The sequence below is a fragment of the Gobio gobio genome (assembly GCF_949357685.1).
Source record: "Gobio gobio genome assembly, chromosome: 19".
Lineage (NCBI taxonomy): Eukaryota > Metazoa > Chordata > Actinopteri > Cypriniformes > Gobionidae > Gobio > Gobio gobio.
This window is the reverse complement of record NC_137112.1, coordinates 22,751,209-22,762,026: the sequence shown is the minus strand read 5'-3', so window position 1 is coordinate 22,762,026 and position 10,818 is coordinate 22,751,209. Positions and strand designations below refer to the sequence as shown.

Below are 10,818 nucleotides of genomic sequence, written 5' to 3'. Positions count from 1 at the left end.
AGTTAAGCCTAACTACCATTAATACAGTACTAATAAAGGCAATTTCGCCCCCTATTCTAAAGTGAAAGTTGTATCCTCATTAATTATGGCACTATATATATATATATATATATATATATATATATATATATATATATATATATATATATATATATATATATATATATATATATATTTATATATATATATATATATATATATATACATATATATATATATATATATATATATATATATATATATATATATATATATAATTATTATTTATTTTTTTAAATCTAAACAAACAAATGTTGAATCTTACAAAAATATGCAATTCTGTGTATTTTGAATTGACAGTGAAGGTATATTAGGACTGATTATCTATGATCTACAGTGCTTCCTGATGCAAAATGTTTGGCTCTCTTACCAGCAGTAGAGGATTATTTGAGGGTGGTGATGGTACCTCAGTTTCAGGTTCATTCAGCTCTGCATTCTGGAGGATCAATAAAGAAGCAGAAGATGAAAGTGAGACCCATTGTCACAAAAAAAAAAAAAAAAAAAATGAGAGAGAGAGAAAAGTAGTGTCACTGTTATAAAGGTAAAAGTTGATCTAAAGGACTTCCACATGCAAACTATATTTCTGGCTTTCTTACCAGCAGTAAAGGATTGCTATTACTTGAGGGTGGTGACGGTACCTCAGTTTCAGCTTCATTCAACTCTGAATTCTGGATGATTAATAAACATGCAGAACATAAAAGTGAGACACATTATTACAAAAATATGAAGAAGTGTCACTGTTGATAATGTAACAGTTGCCTAGTGATGAGTGAGAAGCATAAAGCTGGGGGCATTGAGCCATTTGGTCCATTAGGACCACTTTACCAGTATGATGTTATCGTTCAGATTCCATGTCATCACAATTGCTTGGTCTTCATCTGTTTGTCCAAGTTCATCACCATCATTCCACTCAACTGTGTCTTCCTTATCATCATCTCCAAGTGTTTCAACTATGCTGCAGTGTCGTGGAGGAATCTGATCAGTCAAGTCAATGAATTCATAGCCTCTTTGTATATCACAGGGCTCATGTAAATGCTGTGGACTCTTCATTTGTTGCACACTTTGATTCCACAATTCATCAGTGTCCCCGTCACTTGAGGTGCTTATGAGTCTCTGGATGGTGCATGTTCTTTTGGTATCTTTTGGTGATGAAAGGGAGCTGTGTGATGTGCTGGGTATTTCTATATCCATGGTCTCTAAGGTCAAACCACTTTGTTGAACACCCTCCATTCCTCTTGTTCTCTGTGCTCTAGCGCTTTCTCGTCTCTGAAGAACATGCAATATAACATTTAATGATTAACTCAGACATTCAGCTCTATTAATGATATTAATAGCCACTCAGCTAAATTAAATGATAATTGTGATAAATAAGTCAAAGTCTAGGTGATTTTACTGACCTTCCTCTTGGTGTCTCTGTTAGATGAAAGTCTGCCATCCAATAAATGTGTGCTTTAATCCTCAGAATCACTGTCACATCCATGCAAAAACAGTTTTGCAGCAGGTCTCTCAGTATCACGGTCTAACCCATCCTGTAGTAATGACTGTTCATTACATTCCTCGTTTTCTCCATCTGTTAAATATTCTACATCTGTGAGGAACACCTCCTGTTTAGTGCAAATGTAAAATCTCATCATTTTCAGTTTGGTTTGTTCATACAGATTTCCAACAGTGCTATCCATGGGAATTAGGTTTCTTTTTAAATCACAAACATGAAAAGTGAAGTCTGTTTCTGGACCTTTTGGTGACTCCCCATTTGGGTAAAAAAGGTTCTTTCCCATTTCCATGATTTGTAAAACAGTTTTTTTGAACCGTCACGTCTCGTGCCACCACCATTATTGGTCCTCACTTGTTGGTATCCTTTACGGCAGAAGTGAAGCCATCCAATTTCAATTCTTCTGGAGGTTTTTTCTGCAGACACATTTTTGTGTCTTGCCAATAAATTATTTTCCTTAGGGAAGACGCGTGCTTTAACATTCAATGTTTTAGCTGACTTTGATCCCAGTTTCCTTGCTTCAATTTTATCTCTTAAATTCTGCAACAGAGATTCTTTATCAGAACAGGCCGCTGTTTGTTGACAGAAGGAGAGGAGAGCCGGTCGGTCACCATATGAATGAATATACTTTGCCATTTGCTCATCAGTCATGACAGAGAGCAGAGACTTGTCAATCTGAAAGTGCAGAGAAGATCTATTTTTATAGATTGGTTCTTGAAAGAACATTAATGCATGAATTCATACTATGTTAACACAGCCTAGATTTATTGATGTGTTGTTGTTGTTTTTTTTACAGTAAAAGTCACATCTCTTTATCTACATGCCATCCTGGTTATAAAACTGGGCTCAATATTAACATTCAGGATATAGTTAATCTAACTAGATAGTAGCTACTGGTAATTACAGTTGAGTGAGTACGTTGGTACCCACCCGTGCAGAATCTAACATATTTAAAAATAAGAGGGATCATAATAATTTCAAAAAAATATAACATTTTATTTAGCACTGCCCGGATAAAGCTATTTAAGATGTCATAATATTTACATCTATTACACATATATATTAACAATGCCTAATAATTAATATAAACAAAATAAAAACTACAAGTTTACATAATCTTGGTTACTTTTATATGTTGCTTGATGATGATCAATGACTGTGTGCATCCTATATAAAAAACATTGCAATTGTAATGATCCCTCTTATTTTTGCAAGGGAGTGCAAACGTACACTCAACTGTACACTGCATGAAAACACTGAAATCCGGCACTATCCGGGCATGGTATACTCCTGTGTAATTTGATGTTTACCGGATGTATGTGGGAAAAAGCGGATCAGAGTAACACGGAACAGTATATTTCCAGAAAAACCCGGAAACCTCACGTATGCGGACGTATACAGGAATCCGTGAAATTTCACGGACATATACAGCTGAAACACTGCTGGGTGTGCTAGGACTGAAGACTGTTAGGTGTGAAGAAGACCTTTCATATGTTAATGACTGACACTTGTGCTGGCTGTTCTCAGAAGGAGGGGGGCAGGGGAGCACTTCAGGATTGAGAATTATCTCTGGTCTACTATAGGCTACAGCAAACAAGCTTTTTACACAGAAAAAATAATTCTTAAGGCCCTGAAACACTAAATTGAACTAGCAATGACTAAAGCCGACTGTGGGGTTGGTTCACGTTGCCTGGGTCTGGGCCAAACCATCAGAATGGTGTGTCAGGGCCTTAAAACCACTGCATGAAAAGAGTCTCTAAATCAAATATTTTTTATAAAAACAGTACAAAATAAAAACCCTGTCTGAACATATACGTTCACAAAAAAATCTGAATATGTAATGAAATAAACAAAGAAATGTAATGGAATTAACAAAGGATAATTAACCAAACATTTTAGACTATCCCCAAACAATTTTTGCAAAGTTTTACAAATTGTAGGCAATAATAGAATTAAATAAAAAGGAGATGAAATGTGGAAAATGAAAAAGTTTGTTTTAAAAACACCAAAAACTGATATGCTCAAAATAAAAATATGGAATAAAAAAGAGCAGGGATTCACTTGCTCAAGAAACACAGAAACACAAGCAGATCTTTCAGCTCTGCAACTGTTAACAAAAAGTGTCACTCCAAGATTCTTAACTTTAACACGCTGCAAAAGAGGAGCGTTTTGAGGTTTGAAATCCACCACTCACAATAGATGTAGGTGCAACCAATAAGGTTACCAATAAAAATAAGGCAACCAATAAAAATAATCCTAATTTTACAGAAAAAAACGTCAGTTTTTTACAGTATTTTCTTGTAATTTTGAATTATGTTTAAAACAATGTAAAATTACAAACAATATCTAAATAAACAACTTGACTGTTATTTTAAGGATTATATCATTAATGACAAATTACAGTAATTCTCATTTTTTTATACAGGAACATCACTGTATTATTTTTCTGTTTTCATAAATAACAAATTCATGCAAAATTACAAACAATATCTGTAAATTAACAACTGTAATACAATATTTAGCTCATTATATTAAAGGTTTATGTTTATGTCCATACTAACAATTTAACATTATTCTTTGTCATTTTAAAGTAAATCTTATTAGTTTTATATTTACACTGTAAGAATAAAAACCTAAAAAAAAACGCAGCTACAGCTGCAAAACAAAAACCGTAAAATAAGTCAAATATCTTAAGTCAAATAAAGTTAAAAAACTTCACAGAAATTTACATTAAACGTTTTAGAGAAAACACTATTAGTTTACAGATTTTTCCTTATTTAAATTAAGATATTTTACTTTAATTTTCTGTTTTACAGTGAAGGTGTATTTTTACATTCAAACTGGTTTTACATTCAATTCTGGATACAAATATAACAAAATATATAGCAAACTAAATATCAAACAATAATTGTTTTTAAAGAGTACAAATCTGCACTGCAAATCTGCACAGGTTGAAACTTCCAGGCCTCTGCCCACACCACAAAACAACATTTGACCAATTCATTAAATATAATAGCAAATAAAAATAAATATACACATTTTCTAACTGTTGTTTTAAACAAGTTTTTTTCTATATTTGCAAGGCTACTTGCTGTCTTTCCGTGTTCTTTTGAGCGTGATTGGTCAATCTGAACGTCATCCAGAAATCTGACCAATGACAGTGCGCGCCTTCAGTTTGAATTATACACCCGTTGCCGTTGGAGTTGCTCGTTGCTCGTGGCTCGCGGGGACGCGACGCGATCGCGCGGCTTCTAATCTTCAACAGGACGGCTTCTTCTGTCCATTAATGGCATTGCATGGATCATTTTAAACCTGTTAAAATCTTATTTTGGACGAATTTTGATTGTGGGATGTCGACTGAGAACGAAAAAACATGAATACGAACAGACTAAGTTTCCAATGGCGGACAGCAGACGGCAGAAGGTAACGTAAACCCCTTTATATTTTTTCTACTGCTTATCAAGATATATAACGTTAGTGCATTAAAGTCATATGCTAATCGTGATTAACTTACATATTCTGTTTCTGTGTTTTGTTGTAATATTGTTAAGATAGGGCTGGGTGTTATGGCGATCTGATGATACTGACTATTGTTAGTGATTTTGCTGTAAACGTTAACATTACCGTTTTATATTGCGGAATGGGAATATAGCGTATATAACGCAGCACTGACTGTACTAAAACTTTTTGACATTTTGACAAGGAAACATGCATGAATGTAGAATAATGAACGGGACATGCATGTGTTAAAATAAGCCTCTCTCAGACAGCAGGCGATCCCGAAATCAATTATCTTTCTGTAAAATGCACACAATTATCTCAGAAACCTTGTCATGTGAGGTATTCACTTGATTTAAACAGTCAGTTATGTCTTAAGTACGTTAAACAGTTCAAGTTAACGTGGGGAAACCCGGATGCGTGTCATTCTGTGCATCCGTTCTTAAAGGGGCTGCAGCTTTGTCATCATTTTAATAAAACAAAAGAATAGAGAAGACCTTCTGCTTCTTTAAGAATCATGTGATATTAATTAATTGAATATCATACAGTGAAGACTTTTAAAGCAGTATTATTCTGTAGCATTTTAATAAAATATCCATCAAAATAAATATATTGTGATATCGTTATTGTAAAATATAATTTCTCATGTATGTATAATTATATGGTCATAATGCCCATCCCTACTGTCAGCTAGTTTTAAGATCAAGCTTGTCATAAAATGTAACAGAGCTTTGGAATGAATAATCTGAGATCATGTAACTTACACTTGTTCTGCAGAGAGGACAGGAAAACACCATCCTTGGACTCTGAAGAATTACAGGCAAACCAGGATTTTGGATCTACTGTAAAGTTTTTGTATGGGCCTGGTGAGTATGTTTTGCAAGTCCATGTCCGTAAGTTGATAATTAATATTAATGTTTTATCAAACAAATTAATATTCATTTGTGTGTGTGCATGTTTCTTCCCCCCTCATGATCCAGAAGTTTTGGATCCATGATCCTGAAGAACTTTTACAGATGTTGACCCTGAATGTGTAAAAGGTAATCTTAAAAATGTTGTCATTATTTTAATGTTCTCTGTTTTTTTCTGTAATGTAGACGCATGCATTTTCTGTGAAGTTGCTTTGAAACAATATCAGGGTTTTTCCTACATTGAACATTTTTTGCCGGCCGCCAAAACAAATTTTTGTCCCGCCAAAGCCTTATTTGTTGAGTTATTGTGATTTATGATTGATGTAGTAGAGGACTGCTGCACTTGAGTTAACTGAGTGACAGAGAGAACGACCAGTGAGCTCCTCCCGCTCGCACGCTCTCTGTCTTCAAAATAAGCATTCTTAGCTTTCTAATGTTTCACATATTACGTTAATCAAAATCAAAAGGTCGGAAGACCGAATCCATGTTGCACGTGGCGCTATCAGACGTCTTCCTTTAATTACCGCTGGGTGTGAAATGCGCTCAAAAAACATTGACTGATTCTCTGACCAGCTGACATAAAGCATACTTTAAATAAACAGGAAACAAATCCTATCCGGTTATGAAGTGTTTTGTGTGTCTTGACAAATCTTTCGCGATTTTCTAAAGACGTGATTCACACACAACGCGTCTGCTAATGTCCGATTCGCCACCTAATGACTCCTTTGAACCGAATCATTTTAACGACTGGTTAGAACTGATCTGTCCAACACTGAACTCACAAATTAGTTTAATCATTTACTCAGAACAACACCTGAAATGAGAACACAAGTGTGCTTACCCACTTTAGCAAGAGTGGATGGTAAGAATTATTTTTAATTATCAACAGTCTTTCAGCTTATTTATGTGGACAATGTGTAGTAAAATAAATAGCCTAAAATCAATTAGTTTAGACTGGAGTGAGGTGAACCCAGAACAAATTTGTTGTTAGCTAGCTGATTGTATATGGCAGAAAATTAGGCTATTTGTTCATTTTTTTTTAATACTATTTTTTTAATATTGATATGATTACCAAAACAATTATCAGTAAATAGTGTAAAAATGAGGAACAAAAACAAACATCAAGGTATCAAAATAAGATAAGCAAAAGTTACAAACTTTCTTTGAATTTATTTCAAATTTATTGTCAGTATTGCGCTTGCAGATCATGTGGGTAGGGTATTTTTTTTTTACCGTGCGTATGTGTGTGTATGGATGACCATGTCTGTCAGCCACCACCGAAGACCATTTTTGACCCAGGAAAAACCCTGAATATGTATTGTGAAAAGCGCTATACAAATACATTTTAATTGAATTGTTTTACTTACTTTTATTGGCATTAACTATATATTATTAATGTATTATTTGGCAGGTCTCAAGATGTATTTTATTTTGTGAGACTTTGCTGAGGAAGTATTCTTTGGCTCAGTCTGAAAAGGCCCAGAAAAGAAACACTATGAAGAACATCACACAGAACCGTCAGAGAAAGAGACGGGTAAGTTAAGAAACCGGTTAAGCTTTTTCCCTCCAGAATGTTACTATACTCCTCTCTGAGTTTTAGTGGTTAATTTACTGTCATGTTTTGCAGTTGCTGGAGACCAGGTCCAGGGTTGCACAAACCAACACAGAACCTGTGGAAGACCGCAACTATAGACCTGATGAAGATGAAGATGGTTGTTGATGGAAGGCTTGGTTAGGCTAGCTACTACAAACCAGACTAGACTGACCCACACTACATGTCACATCACCAGCCCATCATGCCAGTTTGAAAAAATGTTCAAAACTCAAACAACATTGTGTTAGAGTTGGTCACAATTATTTTATAATTATAATTTTAATATTCAATTGTTCCATTTTATATTTTCTTTATTCCTATGTTTATATACTTATACTTTTATTGGTTCCCATATATAGAACATTTACATATATTTTATATACACTTTTTAATTTATAGATTTCTTTGTCTCGTTTTATATTGTATACTTTGTATGTTTGTTCCTTTTTAGATGTCCATGTTGCTTTTGATCTCCACGTTTTGTATTGTTGTTCCTTTTACGTCGCCTTCCTTTAGAAACATTTTGTTCACTTATCTTTTCCCCCATTCATTTTAATGTATGTTTATAATGCTCTTTGTTCTTTTTATTTGGTTATATTGTTTACTTGGAATATTTATATGTATTTTAATATATTTTATATACACTTTTTTTGTCTTATAAATGTATTGTTCTCATTTTATATTGTTTAATTTGTATATTTATTCTTTTCCTTTTTATGTTCACTGTGTATTTTATTCCTTTACATCTCTGTCTTTTAAATGCATTTTGTTCATTTTTTTCCCCTTTTTGTTTCTTTACCAATTCATTTTAACGTATATTTATGTTCTTTGGACTGTTTATATTTTTACATTTGTTCCTTTACATTTGCATCCCTTTTAAATACATTTAGTTAACTTGTTTTTGTTTCACCATTGTTTTAATGTTCTTTTATAATGCTGTTAAGAATGTGTTTTTTTTTTTTATACCTTTTTAATAAATATTTCAGACTTTCTCAAATTGTTTTGTGTGTGTTTTTCTTTTGGGAGGGAGAGGGGATTATTTATATATATATATATATTAATGAGCAAAATCTGCATAGCTGGCCTATAACCAATCAAGTCCTTATGCTACAAAACCTAGCCCACCCTTAGCCTTAGAAGTAACCAATAAAGTCACTTGACTGGGTTTTCAATGCGTCCTGTCATCCAATAGCAGTCTGGGTTTTGGGAGTGGTTTTAAAAAAAACAACCAATCCAGTTTGAGATGAAGGACCAATAGGGGGTGGAAGGCAAAGCTGTTTAGAGGTGTGAAAATGTCTCCTGGGAAAAACTTGATGGGATTATTTGCCATGGCAACAAATGGCTGTAGCATGGGAGTATACGGCCACAACATACATCCGATTTGGTACCATTTCGGATGTATACGGACATATACGGATCCATGGAATTTGACCTATCCGGCCAGTATACTCCTGGATTCTTCCGAATTTCAGCAGTGTATACAGGAGTATCCTGGTCCGGATACACCTTTTTTCATGCAGTAGGTCCAATATGATATCATTAATACTAATGAACCAGTTAAGGTACTGTACGTTAATTCTGATTCAACAACAGAGATTAATTAGTCTGTGGTGATATTCTGACAGTCCCCTGGCTAGCAATAATAATTCAAACATACCATAACATGTTTTTTTATATTATTAACATACGGGGATACATGTCAACACCTTTGGTTGCATCATCAAAAGTATAATTTATCAATAATTTACATATTAACTTACATAGGCCCATAGACCTTCAATGAAACGGTCCCCACCTTGTCCCTTTTCATGTGGATGATGTCCTCTTCTGGAACATCTCGTGATCTTAGAAACTGCTCAAGATCGTCCTCCATCACAGTTAATTGTTACAGCTTTGTGCTATGTGTAATCATGGAAGTTGGCTTATTCTTCTATAAAATACTATCTGTAAACTGCGTACATGATCCAGGTCACTCAAGTGATGCTGTGAAAATACAAGCACGAACAACCACGCAGAAGTCTCTTGCGAAACCTGTGTTCACGCGAGAGACTTCTGCGCGGTGGTTCACGCAACAGGTATTTTTGTTTTGCGAGGGAACGCAAACATCTTTGCGAAGGAACGCAAAACTTTTGCGAGGGAACGCAAATATCTTTGCGAGGGAACGCAAAACTTTTGCGTGGGAACGCAAAGTTTCTCGGGGAACACAAAAGTTTTGTGAGGGAACGCAAATATCTTTGTGAGGGAACGCAAAATGTTTGCGTGGGAACGCAAAAGTTTTGCGAGGGAACGCAAAAGATTTGAAAAAAAAATATCCTCCCATCCTAAATTTTTTCCACCACCACGTCCCTTTAGGGGCTCCGTAGTTTACTGCAGTTATGCAGGTATTTAATCTATATAAGATTAAGTGATTTGATAAATTCAAAGCACACATAGTAACCAAATGAGGAATCTGCCTTATAAACAGCATTACTTTCCCAAACCTCCCTTCAATTCATGTGTAACATTGACAGAAAAGTGAGTAGTCTGCTAGAAAAAACAATAAATGAAAGCACTCTTTGTTAATTAGCATATCGAGTGCTGTACCTCTTGAAATTCTTCAGCAAGATGAACTGATTGGTATTCTGGAGTCTGTCCGTGTCTCTCATCTCCAGTAAATTTGCTGTGAATGATGACTGTTTTTTTGTCGCGTTTCTGTGTGCTGCCACTCCACTGTCCTCTTGTGCGATAACAAAGCTCAGATTGACCTTTAAGCAATCAAAAGCCCCACAGTCGATGTCCTATCAAACTCTCAGTGTGAGATGCCCATGCCTGGTTCAGGATAGTGCTGGTAGATTGCACCCTAAGTATCTCCTAACAAGATAAAGAAGGGGCAACTAAGATGTATTACTCCTAACAAATCAAGCTCAGCAATCTCATGATAGACACAGTATTCCTGCTGTGTGTCACCCTGCATGGACTTAATGCACAAATAACATGAGAAACAAAACTAGTTAAAGTCCCTCTGTCTGGATCTGTCTGACCATAAAACAACCCCAGCAGAGACTATTTGGCCTCCTACAGGATATCAAAAGAACACTTCATCCAGACTCAGAAGTTTCTGGGGCAGACCTGATCTGTTGAAAAGAGATGGTCTCTGTAGTGTAGGCTCTTGTGGGTGTAGGAAGGAAGAAGACGGGGTCGGCGTACTGGGACTCGTGAGTACTCTTTTTATTCTTGTTGCTCAATAAACAAACAGTGTGCACGTCGCACAACATAAACGTCAGCATAAACTGTCTTTTTCCGTA

General features: G+C 35.1%; 1 long non-coding RNA gene across 1 annotated transcript; it reads left to right on the top strand.

Annotated features, from left to right (window-relative positions):
* The first annotated feature begins 5,769 nt into the window (after positions 1 to 5,769).
* Positions 5,770 to 8,528, top strand: LOC307142816. The gene is made up of 4 exons (XR_013818515.1): positions 5,770 to 5,895; positions 6,010 to 6,069; positions 7,352 to 7,474; positions 7,568 to 8,528. It is a non-coding gene; the product is annotated as an uncharacterized lncRNA (long non-coding RNA).
* Positions 8,529 to 10,818: the final 2,290 nt, after the last annotated feature.